This window comes from Calypte anna, chromosome 2 (assembly GCF_003957555.1).
Source record: "Calypte anna isolate BGI_N300 chromosome 2, bCalAnn1_v1.p, whole genome shotgun sequence".
NCBI classification, from domain to species: domain Eukaryota; kingdom Metazoa; phylum Chordata; class Aves; order Apodiformes; family Trochilidae; genus Calypte; species Calypte anna.
Window position 1 is genome coordinate 45773707 of NC_044245.1, and position 14999 is coordinate 45788705.

Consider the following 14999-nt stretch of genomic DNA (forward strand, 5'->3'; position numbering starts at 1 on the left):
CAAGACACAAACACCACAGCTATCAAACTGCCAGACAGCCATTTTCTGGTTACATCAGGAGATAATCTTCCCACTTCTGACACTGGGAGTTAAGTCTTCTCCCTCATTGTATTTGCTGAGGAATCTTTCTTAAAGTGCAGTCACTCCAGAGACTGTATCCCATCTGGAGAGACTGGATAGTGATGCATAAGACCTCTTCCTCCCCACTGGAGATCTGAAGAATAGGAGCCATGAAATGGAGTTGTCCCTGTTGCCAAAATACAGATGTCTTCACTGAAGTGTAAACACAAATTAAGTGTGCAGTATCTCTCAGTATCCCTGATAGCTTCCAGTGCTGTTGCTCCACTCCTTTGTTTTTTGCAGTAGAATGTGAGATAATAAATACAAACATGCACTGGTAGCAGCTTGCGAATGTGCTGGGCAATTAATGGGAAATATGGAGGTTACTGCAGAGTAGTCATCATCTTAGCAGTTGAAAAAATATTTAAATTCCAACCTACCCTCTTTCCTCCTCAAGGCAAACTGAGTGACTCGTATGAAATGCGTCACAGCGCGTGAGTTAAGAGCTCTCGTGAGATGGCAGATGGAGAATGCTTAAGTTATGACTGGGGTTAATTCTGACGTGAAGACATGCCCTGACACTGATCAAAATACTGGTTATTCCTTACTCCTGTGGTGTTTGGTTATTTCCATTTTCCTTCCTAGCTTTCCCTCTTCTCTCCCTGCAGCTCTGCTATTTCAATCACACAGCTTTTTGTTATTCATTATTAGCCTTCCATTATCTGTCTGCTGCCAACCATGCTGTCAGGTCTGTTAGATACAAAACCAGACAGCCTTCCAGTATGTTATGAAATGCTTTTCACATGATCAGAAATCAAATCATCCTTTTGGACTCAAATAAATTAAGCAGAAGAAAAATCATAGTTCCCTTTGTCCAGCCAAGCAGTAATTCAGCCCTGGCTTATTAAAGTGATAGTTGAACAGAAGTACAGCAAGTCCTGAAAAAAATATGTTGGTTTCTTTAATAACACCAAATTTCATTGAATAATTAAGAGACCTATCATCGTGTTTTCAGTTTCTATTGCAAAAAAACTCTTTAGAGAGCAAAAAATTCAGTTGGCATGTACGCACCCCTAGAACATAGTGTCACTCTGCAGACACTGCAATGCTTGTCTGCAAACACAACACTTATAATCAAATGACCCAAATCCTCACTTACTGCATCAAACAGGGTTTATAGCAAAAATAGCACCATCAGGGATGCCACTCCTTACACGAAGTGCTGGCAGGACTGAAGCAAATAATGCAAACAGCTACACAGAAACAGGAATAGAAGGAGGGAGAAAGCATGTGGGGGAACAAAGTACATGGTGTTGCATTTGCTATGTATCTAATCACATTTTGCTGCTTCTTTTCTTACAGTTATATTTATTCACTGTTTAAGAAAGTTCACATCATTGTATAAAAACATGATGCTCTCTAAGCAGAAAATAAGAAGAAATAAACCAAAAAACAGGGTCTCACATGTTGTAAATATCTTTTAATCTGGAAAGCATTCATGGGCATGTGCAACTACCATGCTCTAGGCAGCAATTTAAAATTGATGTTAATATCTGTCACTTAGTGAAGAAGGTATCTGCTGTCACCCCAGTGACAGAGACAACTATTAGTGGTTTTATAAAGGTGAGAACCAACACAAAGAACTTCAAGCCTGCTCTTTTGTATTAGTCTGTGTCATAAACATGGATTCCTCCACTCAAGCATGCTACCAAAAAGCTACTCCAATTCAAAGGCTAACATTTTATTTCCGGTGACAAGTTACTCCAGGGAGTAGCTGTCTGGCAGATATTTTAATTTTTGAATGTTAATGGATGTAGAGTATTAATTAACTGCATGCTTGCAAATAAAATTATACTTAGTATATAATTTTTGCAGCCTCAGCATGACTTTAAAAAGGTTTTAACAAATATGGTGAATTCATCATTGTGGTCGAATCCTTTAAGTTCCCATTTTCATGTATGTTGATGCCTATGGAACAAATGGCATAATCTGAAAGCAACTCAGAAGGCCATGTTCTTGAAAAATGAGTCTCCTGTATTTCCAGCACTGATTCTAAACAAATACATTAATCTGCAAAAAACAAAAAACCCCCAAACTGAAAAAAAAACCCAAACTGGGACAATAGCCATACATAACTAGCTGGATTAAATAATGGTATAAAAAAATACAAGCACAGCTGTATGAATAAGTAGAAAATTAATATGAATAAGTATGAATAAGTAGGACATGGAGCTATTGGAACAAGTCCAGAGGAGAGCCATGAAGATGATCAGAGGGCTGGAGCATCTCTCCTATAAAGACAGGCTGAGAGAGGTTTGATTGTTCATCCTGGAAAAGAGAAGGCTCTGGAGAGACCTTACAGTGGCCTTCCAGTACCTGAAGAGGATCTATAGGAAAACTGGGGAGGAGCTTTTCACAAGGGTGTTTAGTGAAACAGGACCAAGGGGTATGGCTTTAAACTGAAAAAGGGTAGATTCAGGTTAGGCATTAAGAAGGAATTCTTTAGTGTGAAGCTGGTAAGACAGTGGCACAGGTTGCCCAGGGAAGCTGTGGATGCCCCATCCCTGGAAGTTCTGAAGGGCAGGCTGGATGGGGCCTTGAGCAACCTCGTTTAGCAAGAGGTGTCCCTGCTCATGCAGGGGGGGTGGAACTACATGATCTTTAAGGTCCATTCCAACCCACACCAGTCTATGATTCTAGAAGAAGTTAGGTAAAATAGTTACTCCACATTTTATGACCACTGTGCATGTTTTCCATGCAGCTATCCAAAGCATGCATACAGCCCCCAGGCTCTGGTGGCAGAGTCCTGGCCATACTGAGAAAGCTTAAAAAAATTGCAGACTTCCTCCCTGTGCCTGTTCAAGCAATCTGATCCATCACAGATAGGCAGTATATTAAAAAAACAAATCTTTTTTAGGGGCTTGAGATTCATATTTATTCTCTCTATCCCTCTGCAGAGGTTGTCACACTATACACATTAAGCTATAATCTCATTTCTTATATACAGTGTAAATTACAAAGCAAGAGCAATGAACAGTGAAATGTTGACCCAACAGCACAACAGCTCAAGCTTGGTTATCAACAGAAGCAATACTTACATAATAAAACATACATAAGTAAATTTCTGTTTACTGTATAGTAGACAACTTTTAATCTAACATCTTGTCAAGAAATGCAAATATCACTACTGGTGGAAATACAGTTTTTCTACTACTATCAGCTGTTGCCATGCAGCAACTTCTCCTGGAGAGCTGTACACCTTAATGTTAGGGATTTTTTAAAACATGGGATTATTTAAAATCATCTCTGATGTTTCAGCAATACAGAGGCACATCTCAGCTAAGCACAGGCAAGGATCCAGCTCAGTTCTCTGTTAACACAACAAAGAGCTTTCTTTTAGCTGCTTGGACTGACACCTGTTAACCCCTAATGCTGCTTTGTCAGAGAAGATGTGTTTGTGCAGGTCAGCATGGTGGTATGACAGACTTTTGCTGTCCACACCAAGGTACCCTATGATTGAAATACATCTCATTCCTGGAGGATTGGCAGATGAAGAAATTAAAGGGAACAAGGTGAAAATATTAGCCAGCATGACAGTGGGCTCCAAATAAGATGTAGTCATTCAGTCTCTTGGTTACCTCACAAGAGATGAAAGTTCTCTTGATAAGCTTGTCGCCTTCAATTACAAGGCTTACATGTTTTGCAAAAGACAAGAAGGAACAAAGACAGACAAAAATAAAACCAAAACTTAGGGGAGCTGGATGAAACTGGTCAGTTGTGACAGCTAAAGCCTTCTGACTGGGAAAGTAAAACAACTGAAGAAATACTGTACAAAAGTAAGCTATATCTAAGGTTAGAGTTTCAGCTCTCATAACTTCATAACTGACTCCCATCAACCTACTTCCACCTATCACAGCAATTTATCTGTTTATCAACATGGGAGAAAACCCCCTTGAATTCTGGAAGGATTGTTAGTGCAATTCTTAGCACAAAAAGGATTTTAAAGCACAGCTTATAGTACAGTGAAATCCAGGAAACAAGGTCTTATACTTCAAAGAGCTATATAAAATGTCTTCTTCACATGTTTTGGCATACGACTTGCTGAAAGTATAAAAAACAACATGAAAATCGTCAAGCTTGGGATCAGAGAATGCTATGAAGCCAAAGGATTGGAGAGCACAGAGAACTTGGTACGATCAGGCCATTTACTTGAGAGCCACAGGAATGGCTTTTCAGAGCTCCAAAGGCTTCATTTAATGGCACAAGGGAGTTGAGAGCTTCCATGGTCTACTGACACCCTTTCCTCTGCAAGACATTACAGAACATAGAGATGACACTGATGATCTTGGGAAGAGTGAAATGAAGGCTGCAAATGTTTCAGAGGAATGCTTGCCATAATAACACTACAAACTTCAAGTACATTTGCCTCACTATTGCACCCCTATGGCACAATATATATATGTGTGCCTATAATAATCTAATTGGAAAGCAAAGCCATTATACACCAGCAATGGGGCACATGGATGTTACCAGGTAGTTAATTTTTCCATTTCCTGACCTGTGTGTGTTTCTAGTTTAGCTGTACTGCTGTGTTAATGTATCCTCTTACATTTAACTTTGCTTCAGTGATGTGCAAATCATTGCACCAATTAGAATCAAAATGAAAGAGCTGGCCTCAGGGTCAGCCTGACAAGGTTCAGTACTGGTGGGTGGCACTGATTCCTGCTGCAGACCTGTTTAGTCATAAGGCAGTAAAAGCTGGCAGCACAAAGACTACTCCTCACATCTACAGAGAGAAAGTACAACTAAGAGCAGTCCATGCTTTCTGAGAGCAGCTAACCAATTTACTGGGCACAAGCAGATGGAATATGGGGCAATGACTGGAAAAAAAAATGAAAAATAATAAAAAATTAAAAATTAAGAATGTTTGGGGTTTTTTTTTCTTTTCTTCTCATTCTGCAAAGAGTAAGAGTGATGTTTAATGAACCCAAGACATCTTGCTGAAAGATACAAGTCACATTTCCAATTAAATGATTCAAGAATTAAGATTTTTACAAAGTATATAAACTAAGCAAGTTTCTAAAAAAAAAAAAAAATTACATTAAATCAGTTCTACATGAGATCACACCAAGCTTCTACACTGTACACTACTCATGTCTAAGAGCAACTAATAATGTCATATTCAGTATATTTGTATTAACAGGGATAATCTACTCAAAATTCACTACATAAAGACTGAAAACTTTCTGTGATAGAATGCACTTAGGAACAAAATCAATTTCTTCTCTTAAATAAGCAGGAAAAAAACACCTTTTGTCAGCAGTTTGGCACAGCAAGGAATGAGAAACAACCATCAGACTTAGCCATTACTGAAAAAAAAACCCTGAAAACATTGATAATATTTTAAAGGACATATTGAGGTACAGAAGAACAAATAAAAATGCAATATGGGCTGAATATAAACATCCCCAAAAGATAACTGTAAGCAATAACACAAGAGTCAACACGGTAACACTGCAAGAACTCTTGTTCTTTCCCTGCCACAAGATTAAAGAAATAACCTTGGGATCTGCTTGTATGCTGCTATTAAGTAAGTACTCAGAAGTCCACAATCTTTGCCTTTCTGAAGCTTTATGATTCACATAACAGGAAATGTGTATTTTTTTACTCGATGGGCTTTAAACACAGAAACAGAGAAATGGTACTGCAGTAGTAGACAGTGGCAGGACAATGACGACCTCTCAAGACGATGAGATGGAACATTTGTTGGTAGGACAACATAACCTCTCACATCCATAAAGACCAGTATGGAGCACACCAGCCTCACAGATACCAAGTCCTAGTGAGTGTGGTGCCAAAGACTAATAATTTCCATTCTTCACCTTTGCAAATCTAAGGACAATATTATGAGCTACAATCACTGCAAGAAGAAAAGCAATCACTGTAACAGGCACGGGTACTGGTTTAATACCCTATTTAAAGAAGAGAAGCATTGCTCTCAGCAGAGTTGTCTCAAAAAGCCTTTGTGCCCCACATCCTTCTGTTTAACAATGATAACTGCATTCATGAGATCCACTGCCCAGCTGGACTCTGTTGGTCTCCCAGGAACATTAGTTACTCCGAAGGGGGTTTATGAGGCTGCAGGTGAGGAAAGGAATCCTCTTCTCCTCTGCAGGCTGAAAATACTGCTGCTCTTCTGTGAGGTGTCAACTGATACTCCTACTGAGAAGCCTTGGTCATGGTGAAGGCTCTTGCATGTTCTGCACAGCACCTATTAGAAGACATCTCTTATCTGACGGATTTTCATAACCAGTGGATTCAGATCAATGTCTTTAACAGCACTAATAGGGGCTGAGATTCATCCAGCTTAAGCTTTGAGTACTAGAGTCACCTAAATTACGGATGCAGATTCCTGAGACTCCCAGTGTACTCAGAGGGAAGAGACAGGCTCCTCCTGAAAAGACTGAGGCCCAAGTAAGGCTGTCCCAGAGAGGATTCAGCTTCACCTCTCTTCATCACCTTTTTAAGGAGTCAGTGCCTGTTGGGATCCTAAGTTGGGCACGTTAAGCTAGAGAGGAAGGAGCCATACCTGTGTATGAACTTTTTAAGCTGTAAGAGCTTACATTATACAAAGAGAAGTTGGAAAAGCTCTTCTAAAGTTTAGTAGAAATTGTGTTCTATAAGGACATTCAGGCATGTGAAACAGAAACACAAGGCACATAAAAAAACATGCTAAACTAGTGACTATTTAATAATAGTCAGATTTTCTAGGCAACTACAGAACTGCAAACTAGATGGTACACTCAGAGAAAGTCAAAGCAGAGACAAAGAAGAAAATACTCAGTATACTGCATACAGTTTATGCACATATGTTTTCAAAAGTGAAGTTCCAGTAAACATAGCGAGGTTTAGATGAAGAGCTGTGAAGACATTAGGAGACTAACAAAATGATGTAAAGTAAATATGAGATGCAGAAAGACAGCCAGTAATGTATGTTTCCCAGAACCGTCAGGTAGTCATTTCTCTGCTCAGAAGCAGTTTCATATTTCCCATATTTGCTCCCCAGAGTCCAAAGACTTCTCTGAAAACTTTTTGCAGAAAGCCCTCTTAGTTTCTTATGATATGTGAGAGTTACAAAAATCCTGCCATTCTCTACCATTAGGAATGTAATATGCCTTCCACCATGACAACTGTTTTGCTAAAAACCAAAACTTGTGTGATGTCTGCACTTTATATTGCTACCAGATAGAATAAAAGAGTTGTCCAGTGTAACACACAGGTACCAGGCATAGCTTGTTATGTATAAAACACACGCACAAAGGCAACAAAAGGCAACCAAACACAGATATCAAATGTGGTTTCATAGTAGCCTTCCTTCAGACACAAGTATGCCTCTTTGCAAATGAAAGGTTCACGTGCATTTGTATTAAATGGATTTCTTTTGCAGAGCTCAGATCTCTACCCAGGTAGGATTTCTACTACCCACACTTCCTGGACACTCCTCATGTGCTGCACAAATGGAAACTTATACACACACCAAAACATATTCATCATTGCTGTACTCTGTAAAATTTCTATTGATACCACTCCCTGAAAGAGCTGTGTGCAGTCACCCTCCTGCCTCTCTCCATTTCAGGCTTTCAGCAAGGTTCCCTGATCCTCTATGCCACGTTCCTCATACCACAGCCCACACCATATTCACAGGTGGCTATGTATGTACGGGGACACTAAAGACACAAAACCCAGGAGAGTTTGCAGGAGGTTCTTTTCACTCACATTTCCTTCCAGCTGCCCATGGTGCATGATGCTCATTCCCCAGCAAAGAGAACATTCTAAATCTCCTATTTCTTTCATTGGCCCTACACTCTGTCATGCTTCTTACACACCTCTGTATTTCATTAAGAGAAAAGTGGTCTGAAGTGTCAGTATCTTAACCTCCCAAGGCAGTGGGGCAGGACTGAGGCAGATAGGTATTATTAGCAGCCTGTCAATTACTAATGCCTGTATCAACCACTCCTTTATCTACAAACAACAAACCATTGCAATAAAGCAATCTCTCAACCAGTCACTAGCTTCAAAACATGCCCTCAGCTCCATCTGCTACCTTTCCAATGAGGCCTAGAATATTCCCTGACATTCTAAATTTAATTGGCTACAGAACTCAATTTACTATCATATAACCTCCAGACAAATACAGAAATGACATCCAGTTGAATGTGTTTGATCCTGCCTCCAATAAAATTAAAGGCAAAACTCCCCCTGACTTCAACGTGGAAAAAAGTGACTTTGTAAAGGAAAACACAGAGAGATGTCAACAAGTGCTAATCCAGACCTGGAAAATCAAGAGTTCATAATTTAACTAAAACACTTGAAAGGCTTTCATCCATGCTACAACCTCTTCTGTTGGAAAACACATTAGACCAACATGTAGAGCAACAAGCTGCATTTCAGGACACAGATCACAGCACCTACTCGTTGAATGAGATCTCAAAACCTACAAGCGAGTCTGTCATTTGATGTGTAGGGGTTAAGAGTAATTTAAAATACAATCATACTTTTAGACCTCGACCTCCAAATGCTTTTTACTAAGCAATTAAAATAGTAGAACCCAAAACTCATTTAATATTTTCAAAAGCAAAGAAACCCTTCATGAATTTAAAGTAGAACATCACACACTGAAGCATACTTATTGTCACTGCACATTTTTTGCCTGAATTAAGAGCTCAACTGCTCTTTTTTGTTTGTTCTCAACAAACAAAGCATGTTTGTTCTCAACAGACTGACTTCTGAAGTCTTATGGCTGTATACTTTTGCAGAGACTATAAAAACACCCCCATATTTTTTGTAATTAACTTTGTTTAAATATAAAGTTCATAATGTGTTTGGTGTTTTTTAAAGAAAAAATCTATTATAACACTGGTTAACACTATTATTATTATCATAACACTAAGAGCTCTTGTTTTGTACTGAGAAACAGTGAAGGAAAATTGATTTAGGCTTAGTAATGCCTTAGATCCAGTATTTAATTTTTTAAAATAATCCTGATGCCATTAAAACTTTACTGATATAATCCACAGGGCATGGTCCACAGGGTAAGATTTGTCTGTTCCTGGGCAGGTAAAATTAGCCTCAGATACATACCTTCAGATCAGATTGCTGTTTAATCTTTATTAAAAGCTGTCTATATTCTGATTGTATACATCAAAATTAATTGCTACTATAATTGAATTACTGAGAAAACAAAGAAACTGGGCAAACTGTCCCAAGAGGAAATGAGTAACTTGGTATACATACAGCCTTTAGTTGAGGGACAAGATTCAAATATTACAAAGAGAACATGTGGTGGCATTCACTGGGCACAAAAAGACCAAAGATTCCTCTGGATCACTGCAAGACAATTTTGAGCTGCATGTCAAAGGCTTCCTGGGGAACTGCTAGCCAAGGTTAGATGAAACGTGGCCTGGCAGCTTCACCCTGGAAAAAAAGTATGGGTGTAAAAGTAGATTTTTAAAGCAGAAACCACCTAGAACAACTGGAGAGGAACTAGACCAAGTAAATGAAGAGCAGCAAACTGGTTCAGGCTTCTCTAACCAAATATAAATGTAGAAGAGAGACAATACATGCTGACTTCTCATCAAGAGAAACTGGACCTAAACACAGAGAAGGGAAAGTTCAGTTCTGAATGTATAATTTTTGAACTTCACCCATACTTATTCTGCTGGTACTGCACCTTTAATACAATAATGAGGTTTTACTGTGTTGTACCACACAATCAGATGTACAGGGCATTATGCCTGCTTACATCACTGTGTGAGGTTCTGATGTTTTTCTCTTTTACTCCAGTTCAAAAGCAAAGGTGGTCTTGTGTTTAGAAAGATCTTATGAAACTTTTCAAAAAGTAAGACCACCTGCAAAGATGACCAGAAGTTACATTTCATTCACACACAGACAAAAGCACAAGAATGGTTCTGATGAAGGTTCAAGCCATAGTTCCATTTTACTTTAATGAAGAACATCAGTCAGACTTAACCCAAGGCTTTTTTGCTGCCATTGAATCCACACAGAAAATAAATAATTACAGATTTTAACACTGCACTTAAAGTAAGTACCACAGGAGGATTTTTTTTTATTTTTCTGGTAACAACCCCTCTTTCAAGGAAGTGTCCTAAATCCATCAAGGATTAGGTTCTAGGGCACTGCAATGTGAGTCTATAGTTTAATCAATTTGTATTTATAGAAATCCACACAAGTAAGCAAGTTGGAAAAGTACTCTAGAAGTAGACAAAAAATGTCTACTTCTGCAGACAGTAACCTGATATCTAAAAGAAAGACTGAGACCTGCACATCTCCATGGAGCAAGGCTGCAGCCATGCTTGGATGTCATGGTGCCTGTTCTCCTAAGGACAAGGAGAACTATCTACTATCCAATTCCAGGAACATATAAATAAAGCACACCTTGGTCCACAGATGATACTTTTAAATGGAAGGTATTACTTGCTGGATAAAATGCTACTCAGCTTAACCTTGGGCAGTATAACGGGGATGTCAATGAGGTTAAAACATGAGTTCTGCACGGGTATTTCCATTTAGGGGTGCTCATGCACTGCAATAATTTGTATGCATGTCAATACCAGCAAGCAGAAAAGACACTAATGTGACAAATTTATCACTTGTAACACATTAGAATAACAGCCACATACTAATGTTTCTGGTACTTCTTCTCTCCATACTAGTGATAAATTAACTTGATTACTATATTTTTCTAACCTTTAACGAGAAGTTCAATGTTTGTGTTAAAGACATTTGCTTCTGATTCAGAAAGCATTCCTGGGAACAAAAACAAACAGCCCTGTTAGCAGTGGAATTAATGAAACTACTTTCCTATAGAGTTCTATCCTTCATCATCACCAGACCTTTACTGGAGTCCCAGCTTTTTCCTGTCCATTCCTCTGCAAAAAAAAATACCCAAAGCAAAAGGTCCAGATAATCTCAGCAACTGTCCTGGCTGCAGCAGCAGGGGACAGCTGAGCTCCACCTGCCTTTCCCCCAGCCCCAACTCGGGTCTCCCTCCTCTCCTCAGCCCTTGAGACATGTAGAAACTTAATTATCTCAAAGACAACTTCTCCTCTCTGTTTCACTTGAAATTAGCCAACATCTTCAGAAGTAATTAGGTAAGAGAGTGACAAATAGACAGAAACTGCAATTAGATAAGTCTGATCAGCCCAAGCGATGAAAGAAATTATTCACAGCCTCACCAATTTAATTGATGACTCCCACTAGGGAAGTTCCTCATGTGTACAGGTCTGCAGAAATAGATGTTATGGTATTTCCCAAACCATAATAAAAGAATAATAGAAATCTAATCAAAATGAATTTGCTGGGAACAGGACCTGATCTAATACATCACACAACACTATTCCTTTTCCAGCTCCACTCTTCTTAATCAGCATTTTGACATAAACAGTCCAGTGTGTTATCCTGGTGGAAAATTTTACCTACAAGTGAAACAAAAGACATTTATATTTTCTGTATGGATTTTGTGACAGATTTCCAGTTTAGTAGTAAGTCTGGTGTGATTCTTCTCTCCCATGTTAAAGGAGGCATCTAGTATATATTTTTTCTTCAAAGAAGCACAGAAATTGATAGAGGTGAAAACTCAGTGTCATGAGGAATGGACTAATCTAAATTTCAAAGTACAAAAAACTCATTTCTGTTTTCCATGTTTTAATTCCCAATGCAATTAAAGTACATATTAACATAAGAGTCAGATATAATGTATTTGACTGAGATTTCCCAGTGTACCATAATTTTTTTCATTATGCAATGAGCTCTGTAAATGGTTTAATATTAATAAAATTAAACACCCATTGATTTTAATTAGTCTTTTAACATATAGAATTTCACCAAATAATGGATTTTTTTTCAGTCAGCTTCTCTGTTGTTGCTACAGAGATGGACCAAATTTTGAACAGACCTGAATCTCCCAGCATGACATACATATTTGTGCATTGCATGTCACGCAAGGGTAAAGCTACAAAACACTTGAAACCAGTGTAGGTGTCCCGTGTTCACTATGGCAATCCTGAAAGTTAAAAGCATTTCTGTATTTTACCAAAAGAAATTAGAAAGCCTTTTATATCAGAATTCTTAAAGGCCCCTGAGTTTTTATCTGACAACAGCCCTTTCAGCTATCAGAGCTGTTCAAGTGAATAAAACCAGTGCAGGAGCAGTTTCTGATGTCATCAGCATACTGCTCTCCAGTAGGGACAACAGCTTACACATGGGACTATGGGTCCATGTAAAATTTCTCTGCTCCTCTGAAGTGAATCCCCCCTAGGCCTGATCCCACATCTTGGATGCAATGGAAAGAGTCCTGTTGACTTCAACAGACTTCAAAGCAGATCCTTTCCCATTGGGTCATTTAGGTTTCTTTGAAATTGCTAAATACTCAAGGTTAGATGGAAAGCACCACCTTCACAGCCTTACACATCCCATGATTTAATGGGAAGAGTGGCAAGCTTATCACCAAATTTCCTTGCAAGTACTCTTTTTCTAATAACTTGAATGACACTGTTATTTGCTTGTGCTCTTTTTAAATGCATATCTTTATTTCTGTTGGTGCCCTTAAACTCCCTCATGATTTCCCTTTAATGACCAAAGGAGGGCAACCAGGCTGGTGAAGGGACTCGAGCACAGACCCTATGAGGAGAGGCTGAGGGAACTGGGGCTGTTCAGCCTGAAGAAGAGGAGGCTCAGGGGAGACCTCATCACTCTCTACAACTCCCTGAAAGGAGGGTGTAGCCAGGTGGGGGTTGGTCTCTTTTCCCAGGCAACTCTCAGCAAGACAAGAGGGCACGGTCTCAAGTTGTGCTGAGGGAGGTTTAGGTTGGATATTAGAAAGAATTTCTTTACAGAGAGGGTGATCAGACATTGGAATGGGCTGCCCAGGGAAGTAGTAGATTCTCCATCCCTGGAGATATTTAAAAAGAGACTGGATGTGGCACTCAGTGCCATGGTCTGGTAACTGCAGCGGTAGTGGATCAAGGGTTGGACTTGATGATCTCTGAGGTCCCTTCCAACCCAGCCAATTCTATGATTCTATGACTGTCAGATAGTAAGTAAACACAGAGGATTGTTCCTTCCACCAGTTAAACAGGTGCTAGAAATAGGGACTGACGTAAACATGAAGAGGGAACTGTACCACAAATTAATCTATTCTTTAATTTCTATATTAAGATATAACTATCATTCCAACCAATATTTTTATTAGTCTAATTAAAAAGGAGAGGAAGGCCTCTGTTTTGCAGCTCCACCTCTACTTCTCCTTCCACTGCCTCCAATATGCTGCCTTTGCTGAGACCATCAGTGCCTAAGCTCAGGGTCTGCAGGACAAGTGGGGTTTGGGTTTCCCCCATGCTTGCAGGCTGGCCCAGCCACCATCCCTTTTGCACCCAAATAGATTTTGGTGGATGTGTTGGCTCTTCTGCCTATCAGACAAACATATGAGAAGAGTTACAAAGTTTGAAACACATCTTTTTGGTTATCATTAGCAAATGCAAGTGCATGAGGTAGAGTGTAAAACAAAAGGGTTGCAAAATGCTTTATTTGGGATACATGGGATGGCTTCTGGCTGGGAAATAGCCTTCAGTAGAGGTTCTGCCTATGTGTGCTGTTTCATAAAAATATTTCCTATAAATGACTGGTTTGAGTTTTATCTTTGCTCAAGAAACGCACGGCAAAAGAATGTTTGCAAGGTTTCTGTATGTTGTGTCTTAGATAAACCCCACTTAACAGCTACACTAACAATGTGTGGCACGGGAATAACAATAGATCTTTTTTCCATAACTAAGTTCTGTGATTAAAACAATGAACTCTAAATGTGCTAAACTCTAATAATTAAAGACATTTTAAAAAATAAAACATTGCTGGGTGTCTTAAAGTAATATACAGCATACTACAAAAAGCACATGTGCTGTAATGGCCACCAATAGACCAAATATAAAGCTTACACAGAAGATTATAAGCAGTGGATCAGTGAAAGCCCTCTTCCCTAATAAAGAACTAAATCCAAAGTGAAAGGCTAAAATGCTGTTCTTTGTCTCACCTAGAGAGGATCTTTAAAAGCCATAAATGATTTACAGGGGTGACCACATACTAGAGCACTAATTCCTTTCTAACTGAGAGCCTGTTTTGATCATGCCGTAACATTACAGGTTTGGCTACATTTCTACCTTTTTATTTCAGCCTTTTATAGCCTGCATTGAGATTTGGGCACTTGAATGAGGCTAACTCCTCTATATTAGTTATATTGTTATGGGAGAGACAGTGGTGCTTTGAAATGACTTTAGGAGCACGCTAGGAGCACAACTTCACTCTGTTGACTATACTGGGTAGTTGTAGGGCAACTCCTTTAGATATTTTAAGACAGGGCTGTGAGTAGCACTCAAGTCTACCCAGCAATTTGGAAGGCTCCAGCACTCCTCGTGCCCAGCAAGTCTTTGTACTGCTAACAAATACTGGCACTTATCTCAAATACATCAGTATAACTTTTACTTGCAGGATCAGGTAAATGCACTTGCTGGTACATATTTCTAGCCATAGACTAAACTGTTCACCTTGTTTGCTTTTCCTGAAGTAGAACGAAGAGTAACAACTGGAAATATTGTTATAAGTTTGGTTCAAGATGTTTTTCACAGGGGAACAGGAGAGGGGAGCTGGGGCAGGGCATTGAGAAATTATTTGCTTCTATTTAAGTGTTTTGGGTTTTTTCCTCTGTAAGTAGAAAAGCATAGTAGAAACTGAGCCAAAATAGCATTTCCAGTTAATCTATTTTGTCAATAAAAGGCAGGTGATACAGCTAGTAGACTGCACTTCATGACAAGTACTTATGATCTGCATCACTTTGTTACATCTAAATACAGCTGTCCAAACAGACTGCG

The 14999-nt window shown here is 39.1% G+C and overlaps 1 protein-coding gene across 1 annotated transcript in view; it reads right to left on the reverse strand.

Annotated features, from left to right (window-relative positions):
• Nucleotides 1-14999, reverse strand: part of HECW1 (HECT, C2 and WW domain containing E3 ubiquitin protein ligase 1) — a 251826-nt gene that overhangs the window by 174227 nt on the left and 62600 nt on the right. The gene's annotated exons all lie outside the window — the stretch shown is intronic.